The 15398-nt window shown below is 44.2% G+C and overlaps 1 long non-coding RNA gene and 1 pseudogene across 1 annotated transcript in view; one reads left to right on the top strand and one right to left on the bottom strand.

Annotated features, from left to right (window-relative positions):
* Window positions 1-15398, bottom strand: part of LOC102167681 (uncharacterized) — a 310638-nt gene that overhangs the window by 196314 nt on the left and 98926 nt on the right. The window lies entirely within an intron of this gene.
* On the top strand, window positions 12390-12487 carry LOC146395575 (U6 spliceosomal RNA; annotated as a pseudogene).

The raw sequence follows: 15398 nt of genomic DNA, 5'->3' as shown, positions 1-15398 counted from the left end.
GAGGGTTCCACAAGGCAGGGGGCATGAGGGCATGCGGTGAAGAGAGCCTGAGACACAGGGCCTTGACCACACCTTCCAAGGGACTCACCTGGAGACACCCATGACTCCCTAAATATTCAAAACTCACCAAAGCATAAAGGTCCCCTCACAGATAGCTTTTGGTGAAGAGGAGGGAGAGCCCCAAGTTCTGCTGAAACCCCAATGCCAGGTTCTCAGTAGTAAAGTGAGTCACCCACCCGCAAGAGAGGGCAATGTGAAATTCAGCACAATTGGAAATCCCTTCCTGCCTTGAGCCTCTGAGGACTCGTGCAAATAGTTGAATCCATAGATGTTAACTCTACCAATGCCAAAATTCCACTTCCATCTAAACCCTGAAACTCCTTGATTTGCTAGGCAGGTGAACAATACACTGGAGTGTTTGGGGATCAGAAAGAGCAAAAGCTGGAGGCCTCTGTCCAAGGCTAAGACCTGGGCACTGTCTTTTTTTTTTTTTTTTTTTTTTTTTTTTTGCTTTTTAGGGCTGCACCTGTGGTCCAAGGAGGTTCCCAGGCTAGGGGTCGAATGGGAGCTACAGCTTCCAGCCACAGCCACAGCAATGCAGGATCTGAGCTACCTCTACAACCTGCACCACCGCTCACAGCAACACCAGATCCTTAACCTGCTGAGCAAGGCCAGGGATCGAACCCACTTCCTTAAGGATACTAGTTGGGTTTTTAACATACTAGCACCTTCTTCCTCTTCCCCTCCAAGCGGCACCCATCGTGAGAGACAATGAAAGTGCTCTGAGGGCAAAGACTAAGTTTCTATCCAGTGACCCTCACAGTCCCCAGGGGTACAAGTCTGATGAAAGGCTAATTTCCTATTCCAAGGAGAGTCAAGCTTTTCTTTTCTCCTCTGGATGAGGAACCTTTAATATAAAAGTACAGACTCGCAGCAGAAAAATGAAAACAAAGGCTGATTTTCATGCTGGCTCCTGAGAAACCAGGGGAATCGAATCAAGGGGAGACTATCCTGCCGGGCAAAAAAGACAGCAGTTACCTACCACCTCAGGAGGGCACTGTGCACTGGCAAGAAAGATGCGGATGGGCACTGCCTGATACTCTAGAACCCTCAGAAGGCTGTGATCTTTCTCCTCTAGGCAACAGCAGGCCAGACATCCATCTGCAGGTCCTAAAGATGCAGCCACAGCGGCAGGGGCTGCACACCAGCTTTCTTGCCTGGCACTGCCCTGGAGAGTACCAATGCACCTCATTCCTTAGGTCCCGTGGGTGTTGTCCTACCAACAGAACCAGCAGGAAAGGCAGGGCCTTCCAGCCACCTAGCTCATGGCCCGGTGTTTGGGAGTAGGGCTGCTCTAGATCATGCATTTTAAACACAGCATTGGCACGTAAGCTCAGATGGCTGCATTACTGTCAAGTAGTGTCAGCCAGCCTTATATCTAAGGAGTATAGGCCTTAATTACTCCAGGGGACAGTCTTGTGGCCAAACAATGAAAGGCTTGTTACAGAGGTCCCTTTGTTGAAAGGGCCTTTGCCTGGTTTGCTCCAGGCACCCTTTATACCAGCCACCAGCCCAGTGCTGGAAAGCAGCATAAGTCAAGTCACCCTCTAACCCACAGGGGTTTCAAACGACCTATATTCAGTTCTGGCTGCCTAAGTTTCCTGGCTGTGTGATCCAGGATAAGTCATAGATCATTTCCAAACCCCAGTTTCCTTATCTATAAAATCGAGCTAATCAATGTGAATTTCACCTACTTTTCTTGAGGGCTGAGTATACCAGGGCTGATGGTGATACCTAAAACCCCTGAGTCATATCCCAGCACTGCTGAGCAGTGTCTGTGCCCTCCAGTGGCAGATAAAATTGAACAGTGCTTCTAACCATGCTCTTACCCTTCCATCTCCCCACATACAATGAGTTAAAGAATGTGTTTGCAGTGAATATTTTTCCTTTTTCCTATCCAGGGTCCACCACTCTCCATGTCAGCAGGGGTGGCACAGAAACCCACCTCCCCCTAGGACAGTAGAAGACAGACAGCTATTCCCTCCCCTTTGCTCCCTAGAAACAGAGAGGCAGGCAGAGATCCACCCAAATCTTGGCCAGCCCGAAACATGAAATCTCAAAGGAAGGTGTGAGACAAAGGTTCAAGGAGCGTGAAGATTCCTCCTGATGCTGGTGGCGCTGGGAGGAGGCACTGAGGCCTTGTCTAGGAGGAGGGGGCTCTGTGAGGTTTGGGAACACTGTTGCTGAGGATAGGCCTGGCCTGTGCCTTTGCTGCCCCAACCCCACATTTCTGCTGTTTTTCTAAGCTTGGTTTTCCAGCCTTCTGCCAATTCTGTAAACTACCTATGGATAACCTTCCTATACATTCCTTTTTTGTTTAACTAGACTTGGGCTCTGTTGTTTGTAACCAGGAGCTCTGCCTGATACTGGGAAAGATAACCAGCAAGGAAAGTAACCAAAATACAGGGAAAAAATTTCAATTCTGCCTACACAAATATATTCATTACAGCATTATTTAAAACTGAGAAAATGGGAAAGAGAGCTCATACCTGGTAGTAGTGAAATAGTTACATAAACCCTGATCCATTCATTTGGAAAATAAGTAGCCTTCTGAATCACAGGTATGAAGATGACACAATGACAGAGGAAGGGCTCATTAGACAGGCCAGTGAAAACTGGATAAGAAATTGTATGTACAAGATATTTGACCCTCTTCCCCAAGAATATAAGCTTCCCTAGGGGCTAGGATTTTTATCTGTCCTGTTCAGGCTCCTGTCTCCAGGTGCTGGCAATAGCAGACACCCAACTAATACTTATAGAACAAATGAATGAATGAATGAATAGCTGAATTAACTATTTGCACAGGGGAGGGACAGGGAAAAACATCTCTATGTGACCTCAGTGACTGATATAAGTTAGCCAATTTTTAAAATTCTGTTGTTGTCTCCTTTTCTCTAATTCCAGCATTTCTTTCATATGGCTTTATTATTCTCCTTGGGGGGGAAAAAAACATTTTTTTCTTAGTCCAAACCATTGGTAGGTGACCCAACTTAGCCTAATATTTATATCCCCTCTTGAGAGGCTTAAGTTGCCACCAAGCAGGGTGATAGGGCCAAAGGAACATTTTCTCCCCTTGCTACATGTAAATGCTTGGCAGAAGCATTGAATCAGTCCATCAGGAGCTGGCCCTGAGGCCAGCAGAGTGAACACCACCTCCCTCCACCCAGTAACAGTGAGAGCCTGGACCTGACAACCCAAGCCCAGCATTGGAGTATGAGGCTGTTGGAGGCAGGAACCCAGGCCCAGTCAAAGGCCACTGCTCTCCTCCTCCCCTCTGGCTGTCTCTGCTTCCTCCAGACTCAACAGCCACAGGGAGTTCAAAGTGTTCACTGCCCCAAGTGATCGGCATTCAGCTGAGGCCACCTCCAGCTTGGCGAGTGGGTTCCAGTCCCACCTCGGAATGACTAAGCAGAGGGGTGGAGGAGTTAGCACTCTGCTGAGGTCAGGAGGTCAGCTTGAGGCAGACATGAACTCTCACAGCAGGAAGGAAAGAGGATAGTGATCAGTTGGGGGAGCTGTGAGGAAACATCCCTGGGCAGGGCTGGCTCTGGACATTTGCTGAGAACACCACCATGGGACCATCATTGGCTTGCATTCACGGTGACAGTCCTATTCCCTCATTCCCTCTGTTTCTGTCTGTCTCTGTCACACACATTTTATTCACAATAAAATGACGCCATATGAAGGAAGATGTTGGACATAAAGAAAAGAAGACAGACATGAAAGCACACACCCTGTACAGGCTCACATTCACTTCCTTCATGCCCTCTTCAGAAATTCTTTCCTGCAGCCGCCACTTTCCCTTCTTATATCAAGACATGTTACATCCTGGTTTGATCCAACCCCCACAAGCCTCAGGCTCCATGGCACACCCTGAAGGCATTCTTCCCCTTGGAAATGTGTACTGCAGTGTTTCATGGGTTACCTACAGGGCAGTACCAGCTGCGTGGCAGCTCTATTCACAGTTATGGGTCCCATTCTGCAGGGTCTCTCCTCCTAGACCCGGAGGTAACAAGATGCAGCGGGATAGTACCCTCTCAGAGTTCTGGGTCCCCTGCTCTCAGTGATCCTTTCCCCAGGCTGCTGAGGTACCAAGCCAGCCAGGCAGAACCCCTTCACCAAAGATATGTGTGCAAGCTCTACAGGACCCCTCTTTCTCCGAGCTTCTAGGTGCTAATAAGCCCAGCCTCTTTCCTCTGTTTTCCCCAGGCTGGAGAGATAGTTGCTTCCTGCCACTATCTCTGAAATATCTCAGGGTTCCTCTTTTTTCTTTTTTTTACTTTTTCAGTCTGCTAAACCCAGTTTAATTAATACCCTTTACTAAACTCTCTCTGTTAAAATAACTGTGATGACCAATTCTTACCTAAATAATGTTCATATAATCAAAAGACTTTCTGGAGTATATTAAAGTTTAGTTTCCTTGGTTAATTGTACTGTATTTAACTTAGAGTTTATTGAATTTTTTCAAGAATGCTTTAATTTTATAATCTTAAAAAAAAAAAAACCTATGGTTGTTCTGTTTTCCTGGTTGGGCTCCTAGATTGATACAAGAAGAAAGCTATTGGGAAACCATGTATCGGGTTGAACCTGCTTGTGAAGACACTTTTCTGTGTAGTCTGATGGAGGATTCATTAATTTTCCTGGGGCGGGGGGGGAACTTGCCATCCATCACATTCAGATGACAGTCTTCAAGGAAGTGCTCAAGGCCTAATTGGAAGTTACCCCCAACTAAGCTTTCCAATTTATCAACCATTTCTTATGTTCTGAGGTGTTTTAGATACAGATGAACAACGAAGGAACACATGTCTTTTAAAAAGCCAAGAATTCCAGAACTCCTGAAGAAAGAGGGTCTTGGCAAGGGCAAGAAGACCCATATGGAGAAGAGAATGCTGCAGAATGAATATACAGAAGGAGTTAAGCAACCTAAATGTTCATAAAGACCAAGGAGAGGCCACCACACTCTAGGCTGGGAGGGGGAGGCCTATTAAAATCACAGGTGGTTGCAATAACCACCATATCCATTCAGTGCTGAATTTCCAATCCCTTTTCCTTACTTTGGGAGCAATTAGTCTCGGGTGAAAAATTGCACTTGCAGCTAATTGCACCTGCAATTACCTACTTCCGGGTGCAATTAGCCACTTGAACCTAATTCTGAGTGTGCAAGTGTTTAATTTGGTATGTGAGGAGGTGATTCCAGATACAGTTAGTTGTGCCCTCAGTCTTTGCACCTGCAGCTAATTGCAACTAATAAACCAAGTCTTCATGCAAGTCAGGCTGAAGGTGCATATAGTGGACCCTGTTTGGGGACCTTGGTTTGGTCAGTAGCACTGATAACATACAAGTATACTAAAAGGAACAAAGGGGAAAAATTTTTAGCCCCTGTCATTCGTTGGATCTTTGGTCACATACATTATCCACTTCTCCTTTCTACAACATGTTCCCTCCGGAACATAGAGTATGAAGCCAGCTAGTGAGAGGCCTGACTTGGCAAGGATAACAGAGCACCTCTCATGCTGATATTGAGGAATGTCCATAAAGCATAGGTAAAAATTGCATTCCAGTCAATTCTCCATTATTTGGGTCAACTCCGATGAGGTTGTTCAAAACAGCTAGGTAACAGACATAAACTGAAATCCTACTAGGCACTAGGTCATATAGTGAATCCAGAAACATAAATAGGCATGGCTCCTGCCTTCAATTTCATGTCAGTTCCACAAATATTTATTGAGCACCACTATCTGATTGGCATGAAAGTGCATTTATTCTATACATATATCAATTTATCAAGCCGTCTTGGAATCCACATTCATGTGGGGAAAATAGATGTTAAATAATTATTTACACAATTAATGTCTTCATTACAGGGGCTGTGAGAGTGTACAACTATGGCCTGCCCTGGGCTGAGAGTTCAAGAATCTCCAAAAAATTGATGTTTGAGCTCTGAAATGTAATTATAAGGTGTAATTATAAGATACCTAGGTAAAGGGCTCAGAAGACAGGGTTCCAGGTAGAGCATGGAAGAAGCCTTAAAGACTCTGAGGCAGGAAGGAATATGACAACACTAAGAAGTGGAAAGAAGGCCAGAGTAGCTAGAGCAGAGTAAGGGTGTGCGGGCATGAGGTTTATGTGATGAGTGAGAGAAGGTTCTTCAAAGTACCCCAAAATGTGAAAGAACTGAAAACGGTCCCTACCAGAAAGGAGGGCATGGTGTGGCCTTTCAGCATTAGCCCAGAGGGAGTCTTGTTGTAAGATACATTTTTTTGCTCCTCTTCCTCTAAATTCACCACTACCAGCCTGGACCCTGGAAAAGCCAGAATGGAACTGAGTAGAGGAAATCAAACTGCAAATCAACTCCTCTCTTCCAACTGCACATCCCTGAGCTTAAGCTTAGGTAAGTAATTCTGATTTGAGTTGAAGTATTACATTAAACTGAACTGGACCTTTAATACTTGAAAATAAATCTCACTTTCAAAATTGAGTCTATTCTACAATGTAACCGACAAGAGCTTAATCTCCAAAATATACAAACTCATACAACTCAACAGCAATAAACAACCCAATTTTTAAAAATAGGCAGAAGTCCTAAATGGACATTCCTCCAAAGAAGACATACAGATGGCCAACAGTCACTTGAAAAAAATGCTCAAAATCATTAATTATTAGATAAATGCAAATCAAAACTACAATGAGGTACCACCTCACACCAGTTAGACTGGCCAAGTCTACAAATGCTGAAAAGGGTGTGGAGAAAAGGATGCCCTTCTACACTGCTGGTGGGAATGTAAACTGGTACGACCTCTATGGAAAACATGATGGAGGTTCCCCAGAAAACTAGATAGAGAACTACCATATGATCCAGCAATCTCATTCCTGGGCATCTATCCAGACAAAACTACAATGCAAGAAGATACATGCACCTGTATGTTCATAGCAGCACTATTAATATCTAAGACATGAAAACAACCTAAATGTCCATTGATAGATGAATAGATTAAGAAGATGTGGTATGCATACACAATGAAATACTACTCAGCCATAAAAAAGAACAAAATAATGCCATTTGCAGCAACATGGATACAACTAGAGATTCTCATACTAAGTGAAGTAAGTCAGAAAGAGAACTATAAATACCATATGATATCACTTGTATGTGGAATCTAAAACATGGCAGAAATGAACCTATCTGCAGAACAGAAACACACACAGAGACATAGAGAACAGATTTGTGGTGGCCAAGGGGGAGAGATGAGGGGAGAGGGATGGAATGGAGGGTTGACGTTGCTAGATATAAACTATTACATTTAGAATGGAAGGGCAATGGGGTCCTGCTGTATAGCACAGGGAACTGTGTACAATCTCTTGGGATAGAACAGATGGATAATATGAGAAAAAGAATATGTGAGTGTGTGTGTGTGTGTGTGTGTATATATATATATATGAATGAATGACTGGGTCACTTTTCTGTACAGCAGAAATTGGCACATTGTAAAAATCAATTATACTTTAATAAAAATTTTTAAAACTTGGGAAAAAATGAGGTTATTCTAGTTGTTAGAAGTGATCTAAAAAGCTACAGGGTCTGCATGAGATGTCACTAAAGGATTGGTCAATAGAGACCCACCTAAGAAGATCTGAAGGGTGAATGGAAGAGACATCCAGGCTCTTTGTGACTGTACTCCTTTGAAGTCTGAGAAGACAGGGTAGGTTCCACAAAGATTAAAGCACTGGTAGGAGAGCCCAGGCTTTCCAGAAGAAAAATGGTGAGAACAGAGTGGATGGACTTGTTCCTCTCTTGGGTGGGAAGCCTCAAAAAGTTGGGACGGGCCAACGTGGATGGTCTTAGGTGCGAGCAGTAGGGCTGGATTAACATGGGGGGTAAAGTCATTTGGAAGTGACCAATAGGAGTAAGGGATCTCACTAGCATAAAACCTGGCTTCTCCTCCAAACTCTTAAAAGCAGTAAAACAGTTTAGTGAGAATCTAAACTAGGGGATACATGTAGGTGAGCTCCCTTCCAGGGCTGAAAGTATGACTTTCCCCTGCCATCCAGTGGGATGGTGAGAAGTCATAATGTAAGGACATTCCTTCCCCATTCCTACCCCTTGGCCGGAGCTCTTGGCTAAGAGGAACATGTGCCATATGTGTCTTACAGGATGTCATACAGGATGAAGAGGAGCGTCCTCTCTTTTCCCCTCCTTCTCTTCATGGCCAAGACTGGCTCCATGCTCCCTGGTTCAGTGACTCCTTCCTCAGCACACTGAAAGACTCTTTTTTCAGCCTCCCTTCCAGTTAGACCTGGATTCTGGGCAGGTGGCCAGTGCAGCCCTGGCCCCTAAAACATTCAATTCAACCTTTCACTCATTCTCCCCTCCCAACTTGTAAGACTGGAAAGAAAGGACTTCAAGATGATGGAAACGTGCTGGCAAGGCTCTGCTTCCCTGCTCAGGTAGGAGCCTCGGTCCCTCATCAGACTGTGCCACAGGTAGGTTGTGCTTGGTTAAGCCACTGTGATGTGGGATTGTTCATTCTGCAGTGCAACCTAGCCTACTTTAACGTGCCTGCCTGACCCACCCCAGTGTCCCCTACAGTCATTTTCCTCCCTTCTGCACACAACCCCCTTGGCTTCATTCATTTTCATGCAGCAAAGTATTCACAGCTCTAGAGCTGGGCAAAGAAGATCCACAAAGAAAACACTCAGGGCTTTCTCTTCCTAGAGCAGCTGTTGTACCACCATCCACAGCCTTGGCTGGCCCCTGCTCTTGCAAGGCTCCTCCTCTGGATGGTCACTCAGGTGGCTTCTCAGCTGAAATGACCCTTTCTCAGAGAGGCTAGTGGCACCTGCCCCATTTACCATCACAATACCCTCCTTTACTGCCTCAGGGCACTTCCAATCCATGGAGCTTATTTGTTTATTGTCTTTCACCTTCTAGGATGTTATCTCCATGAGAACAAGGGTTTGTATGTTGCTGTTTCTTTAGTGCCAGTAAACAGGTGTGGAGTGAATGAATGAATGGAGGATATAAAGATTCTCACTTCAGGTTACCTAGTCTCACTTCTTTACAAATGAAGAAATTGAGCCTTTTTTCCTAAAAAGAAGAAACAGGGAAGCAGCTAAGCCAACTATGCTGACTCTGGAGTGCTGAAATTGGACGTGATTTATTCAAATGAAAACTCCCGGGGAATTGTTTTGGAGGGATCCATAAAACAAATGTCATTTTCACCTGGAGAAGTCACCCAACCTTCTAACCAATTCCAAATACAGTTCTCTAATGCAGATTTGACAAATTTAAAATCTCTTACACAAAGTCATTCATCATCTAATATGAGCCTGCCCTGCGTCACTGTTTAAGTTATAGCTTTTTAATGGGGTAAAACATTTCTATAAAATCATCAAAATACCTTACACCAGAACTGCCTATAAGAAATTGATGAGTTTCAAGCATTGATTCAACCCCTGAAAACGTCAACCTTGCCATTGGCACTGTGGGCATTTCTAATAAAAGCAGCTAAGGAGGTATAATGAATATCTAATGAACCATTTTGTGTGTCTATGTGGTTTCTTGAATTGGGAATAAATCAATGAGCCTTACAAAATGCATATTTTAGTGGTATATTCATAAACAATAATCCTGTTTTTCTATCATGACTGGAGTGTCATTCTTTTTATAACACAACTGAAGATTCAATAATTTTATATATACATAACCTAGAGCTTAAAGGGGGAGGGCAACCTAGCACATGTTTGATTTTTAAAATGTTCTTGTGTGTGGAAGCTATGTGGATCACAAAGGTAAAACCAAAGCACTCACGATCTAGTAGCAAACATGGGACATATGAATAATAACCAGTAAACAATGTGGAAACCTCCATGAATGCAGGAGCAGGAAGTAGCCTAGACTGAATGCCATGGGCTAAGGAAAGCTGAGGGCATGAATCTCGCTTTGCAGACACAGTAGCTGAGCCCGTGCCAGCACTCCTGGCTGGTTCAGCCAGGGACAGTGGTCTCACTGGGCTGAAATAAGCTCCCCCAGCAATAGTGTGTCATGTTGCCCTGCAGAGCTCCCCCACAACTCTGCCAAAGGATTCAGCTGTGCTGTCCCACTGGCTTCCACAGCAGGAAATGGGTGCGTTGCTTTCCCTCCCATTGGCATGGGTTCAAACCCTGTGATCCAAAGGTGCCTCTCTATCTCAGCAACTTCCCTTCCAGAGGCCAAATATAACCAACCCTTTCCCAGCTCACAAAATTTCCAGTCAGACGGCCATGCACAGTGACAGCAGCCAAAGAGCATCTCCCCAGCCCAGACCACAGCCAAAAATAACCGTCACTTGGTGAGTATGGGTTGGAACTATTTCTTCCTGTTCTTGGGACTTCGTTCAAAGGTATTTTGGTTTGGGTTTTGGATTGTTTTGTTTTGTCTTTGGTTTGGAAGTAAACATAGTAACTGAAGAAGTTGCTACATCAACATCCCATATTAGACTCATAGGTTTAAATCCAGTTGGGGTGGGTCATGAACAGAAATGTATCCATCTCTTAAAATCTCCCCAGTCACCTATATAAAAGATAGTCTAGCACATGCTTCTCCTCTCCACTCTGGCCGGCAGTACCTCCTGCACAGCCATGATCATGCTTGGACCAACCAATAGGATCCCTTTCTCCTCAGTCTAGTTGAGGTAAGAGGCTCATCTTTGTGGCTGGATGCAGTCGCTTCCATGTTTATACTCATGATGCACCAGGGCAGCAGTCAGGACTTGGGCCCCAGAGCTGTCAGTTTAGTGCCCTCCACAAGTACTAAAATGAGTTAAATTATTCATTTATTTCTGTAAAAGTACGCAGTGTTCAACAACCACCAAGCCCACTTTTGATCTGCTTCCTGACACACAACACTCTTGTCAACCAGGTTTTTTTGCAGGCTAGCAGACACATCTTGTTAAATCTTACTGAGTGGATGACACTAAATGGAATCATGCTAAAGAGATCCAGGCTGGGGAAGATGATTGTCTTCTCCACGCCCTCTTTCCAAATGCAATGAACAATATGCCATTGTGCAAAACCATAACCTTCAATTGTTGGAACATCTTTGTACTTTTGTTCTTCAAAGGCAGAATGTTTTCTGGCCTGGTACTACCTGAGAATCCTCCCTTAACTTCTACATGTGCAAGCATATCACACAGATACATCTCATTTCTTGTCATAGTGCATGCTGTGCTAGGACCAATAAATAATTTATGCATTTAATGCATTTATCAGCTCTCCTGTGTGTGTGTGTGTGTGTGTATGTGTGTGTGTGTGTACATATACATATCCTCTGTGCCAGTGTCAAAGATGTCTTTTATATTAACAGAAAGCAAGCAACCTCTTGGGTGTTTCTGTACCATGAAATTAGCTTTGCATCTTATGCATCAAATGAGTGAAAAGTGATAACAGGTCCCTGTTCTTTACACAAAACTAAGCACTCATTTATATCAGAAAAGGAGTTGTACTAAGCATTTCATGTTGAATGTTTTCTGAAATTGCTCCCTTCCCTTATTCTTTTCTAAGGAAGGCGTCTATTACTCCAGGGCCCTGTAGATTGCAGAGGGAAAATGGCTCCTAAGTCTCTACGTGTTCTATTTAGGTTGCCTTTTCTTTGCTTCCATGTCAGAATATTTATCTTGCTTATCATCAAGAACAGCTTCCTAGCACCCAGCAGTGCCAAGTGTGGCACCAGGTGTATGTGTTTGGCAGTCCTCACCTCCACTGCTGTCCACTGGCTCCAACTTGGATTTAACCATGTCATCACTCACACCCTGCAGCAGCAGCCTCTTGGGGTGCTACCAGCAAGATGACAAGTAGCAAGAATGAGCACCAGGGCAGCAGCTGCCGTGGGGCAAAGTCAGGTGTCACACCTGGCTAATGTTGCCTTTCAACTCCAGCCACCTCTCTCCATCCAGCTTCCTCATTTGGAAGGCTTTTGTGTCTCCCTGATGCCATGAAAGAATAGCCAGAATCATACAATCTTGGAGGAAGAGATCTCAAAAACATCTAGTTCAACCTGCTCATTTTAAAGATAAGGAAATGGGAGCCCTGAGGGGTTAAGTTTCTCGGCCAAGCTCATGCAGGTGGTTGTCAGCAGAGTAATGACTGGAATCAAGTAACAGATCCACTTTCTAATGATCTTTCCACAAAACCTGTGCCTCTTCAACATTTGGGGATAAATTTTAATCATGACCCACGTTATCTACAAATACATACAACTAAGACAACAGTCTCACTAAACTGTACTTATCTTTACTATAGGTGATACACTTTGGTATCTTCTATTGTAGTACATTCATTTTAAAAGAGTCTGGATACTGCTTGGCAGCATGTATACTAAAATTGCAACAATACAGAGAAGATTAGCATGGCCCCTACACAAGGATAGCATGCAAATTTTCCCCATATTTTTTTCACATTTACCAAATGTTCCTTTTCTTTCCAGGGATAATATTTATAGGTACACAGTTAAATAATTTGCATTTTTCCTAATTAGATACTTCTACTGAATGTCTAGAAGATGGGGTTGAATTAGATACAAAGAAGGGAACCTTCCAAATCACACCTGCCACATGCCTGATCAGGAATGAGCTTATTGTATGATCTGTCCTTAACACTGAAAGGCAGAATGATCTCATAGAGAGAACACTGGGTCTAGTCTTGACTCCACCATCTTCCAAGTATGTGACTTGGGGTGAATTTTCTCTGGGTTCCACTATCTCAACTGCAAGATCAGGCTGTTGTTAATTGACAAGAGTTCTGAGAAGTGAGCAAAATAATGCAAATGAATGCAATGAAAAGCTCTATTCACAAGACTTGTCCTGGAACAGCAATAGTCTTAAATTCTCACATTTCAGAGAAATATGGTGTCTCAAGATGTTTCTGGCTTCTCATCAAAACACCTGCATAATGTATTACGAATAAATTTGGTATGATAAAGAAAAACTAAACCCTAGAACTTACTCATTTCTAAATGCTATTGCAGGTGTTTAGAGAGGAGGGGCTGACCCTAAATCTTGAAGATGTTCAGCCTCAGAAAAGCAGACGTCATTGAGGTCAAAGGTGACTCTAGGCTCTTGAAAGGAAAAGGTGATCAGTCACAAATTGAAAAACATATTCAAGAAAGATTGCTAGAGAGTACAAAAAGGAAGAACTGAATCAGTATATGGTAAAATATTCAGATGCAACAGCCATGCTGAAGGCTGGTGGGACAAGTGAGGTAGAATGTATGAAAAGAAAGAATTCCAGATGGACTCAATGCTGCCCCAGCTGCTTTTGAAGAAGGCATCTTTCTAGGAGGTGGTTAGGCTTGGTTTCAATCTATTCCAGCATTGGGCTCACTAAATCCCATAAAGATTTTAAAAACTGATACCAAAATTATTTTTGAAAATATTCAAAATGCCTGCCATGATTTTACCAAGAAGGACAGTTTGAAGGATCCTCCACAGCAAAGAACGTTAGACAGAGTCATTCAGAAGTTGACTGGGAGGCTCTGCTTAGAGAGATGGTTAGGGTAGAAAAAGGCATCACTGGCAGGACTAGGGCACTCAGGGCTGCTTCATGGCTGAGGCTGCTATGTGCAACAGAGCAGAAGTTGTCACAAAGATCCTGAAGAGAAGGAGAACCTGGCGTGGGTCAAGTGGGTGGAGGTGGTGTGGAGGTGGCATGTTCTCATTCCTGAAATAGTGCATTATCAGTATTAATGCACTGTTACAGGAAGTTCCGGGCTGAGTTTCTCACCAATAACCTCAGAGAAATCACTTGAAATAAAAAAATAAAAAGACCAAAGAAAAGGTTATGGGTTTCAGTTAGGGGTTTCAGTTGACAGAGTGCATGACGGTTTATGGCTGTAACTGGGCACGCCCACAGATAACATGTTTTTATGTCTTTGAATAAAAAGACGTCTGTAGTTTTCTTTTAAAAAAAAAATGCCAATTATGCTTACAAAATTTATTCCACAACCCGCCAAACAGAGCGTTTGAAAATAGCACCCCCACAGCGGAGAAGGTGAGCCCCGAGCACAGGCAGTGTTCCCTCTTTCCTCACAGAATCACCTCCAGCCCTTTCCCATCTTCTCCTCCAACACCTCCTCCTATTGCACCCCTCACTGCAGAGCTTTTCCAGTGCCTTCTGGTACCTCTGTTCCATGGTGAGAAACTCCACCTTGACTTTAGCCTGGGGGTGAGGACTTTTCCCTTCTCTTGCTGTTTCCTTTGGAGCCTGGCTCTCTCACCCATGCGCTGCCCATCCCACGCCCACTCCTCCCAGACTCCTGTGGCCTAGAGAGGGAGGATCTGTGTCCTCCTTACCCCTCAGAGACACCATGACTCTTCTACCTTCATGTAAATCTCTCCTTCTCTCCTTCTGCCACCTGTTCTCCCACCATCACCCAGACCTCCCCCTGGCCTCTTTATCACTGACCATCTTCTTTTCTACCCCAGCACGTGCCATGAACTCGGGCACGTTAATACCCAGGTGGACAATACATCCAGAGTGCTGGCTTCCTTCGTTCCCTCCCTCTCCTAGTCACAAATCTGATTTTGGAATCACCTCGCCTGGTCCCACTGAAGTATCCTCTATCTCCAACCACCACCCCCCCTTTCTTTCCATTTTCCCCTGTTCCCTCAGTTCCCTTGTGGTTTGGCTTCTTTCCCCTTCCAACCTAGACTCTAGAACCCAAAACTTCAACCACTCTTTTGACAATACTCTAAAGCAAGGGTCATCAATTTATTTCACAATGTACAACCAACAGTGAAATAAAAAAATAATAATCATGCACATATTTCTGACATTAGTTCATCCATCCATTAATTCATAATTTACATAAACTTTACTACTGGATCAACATTATCAATTTAAAACAAACCACAGAAATAGAAGGGCATAAACCGCAAGATTTTTAAAAAGCCAGGATAGTAAGAGCTTCAGTATTCTCCGCCCATTCCCAGGGGATCATCTCACAGAGCCCCTGGAGGTACCCACACCCCAGTCTGAAAACCACAACCCTAAATTCCACCCACACAACTCTCTCTTCCCTCTGTCACACCTCCCCTGAGAAACCAACTCTGAACCCCTCTAGCCACAAATATGCCAGGTGGCTGCATGGTGCTGAGGGGTCGGGTCCCAGGTAATCCCTGTGGACCTACACTTCTCCTCAAGGCAATGTCACTGGAAGTCTCAAGGAGTATCATTGAGCCTGATGGCAAGAAAACTTCCTTTCTCTTTGTACCACCAGCCCTGAGTACTGTGCCTGGCACTTGCTCATGATCCCCAGTATTTGCTGCATTGTACCGTGTACACACACGGTGTCTCTATCACTCTGG

This window comes from Sus scrofa, chromosome 16 (genome assembly GCF_054392235.1).
Source record: "Sus scrofa isolate SSC_HxYL_T2T_F1_AM1 chromosome 16, Sscrofa_HxYL_maternal_Yorkshire_Landrace_v2.0, whole genome shotgun sequence".
NCBI lineage: Eukaryota > Metazoa > Chordata > Mammalia > Artiodactyla > Suidae > Sus > Sus scrofa.
This window is presented reverse-complemented; position numbering and strand designations above follow the sequence as displayed.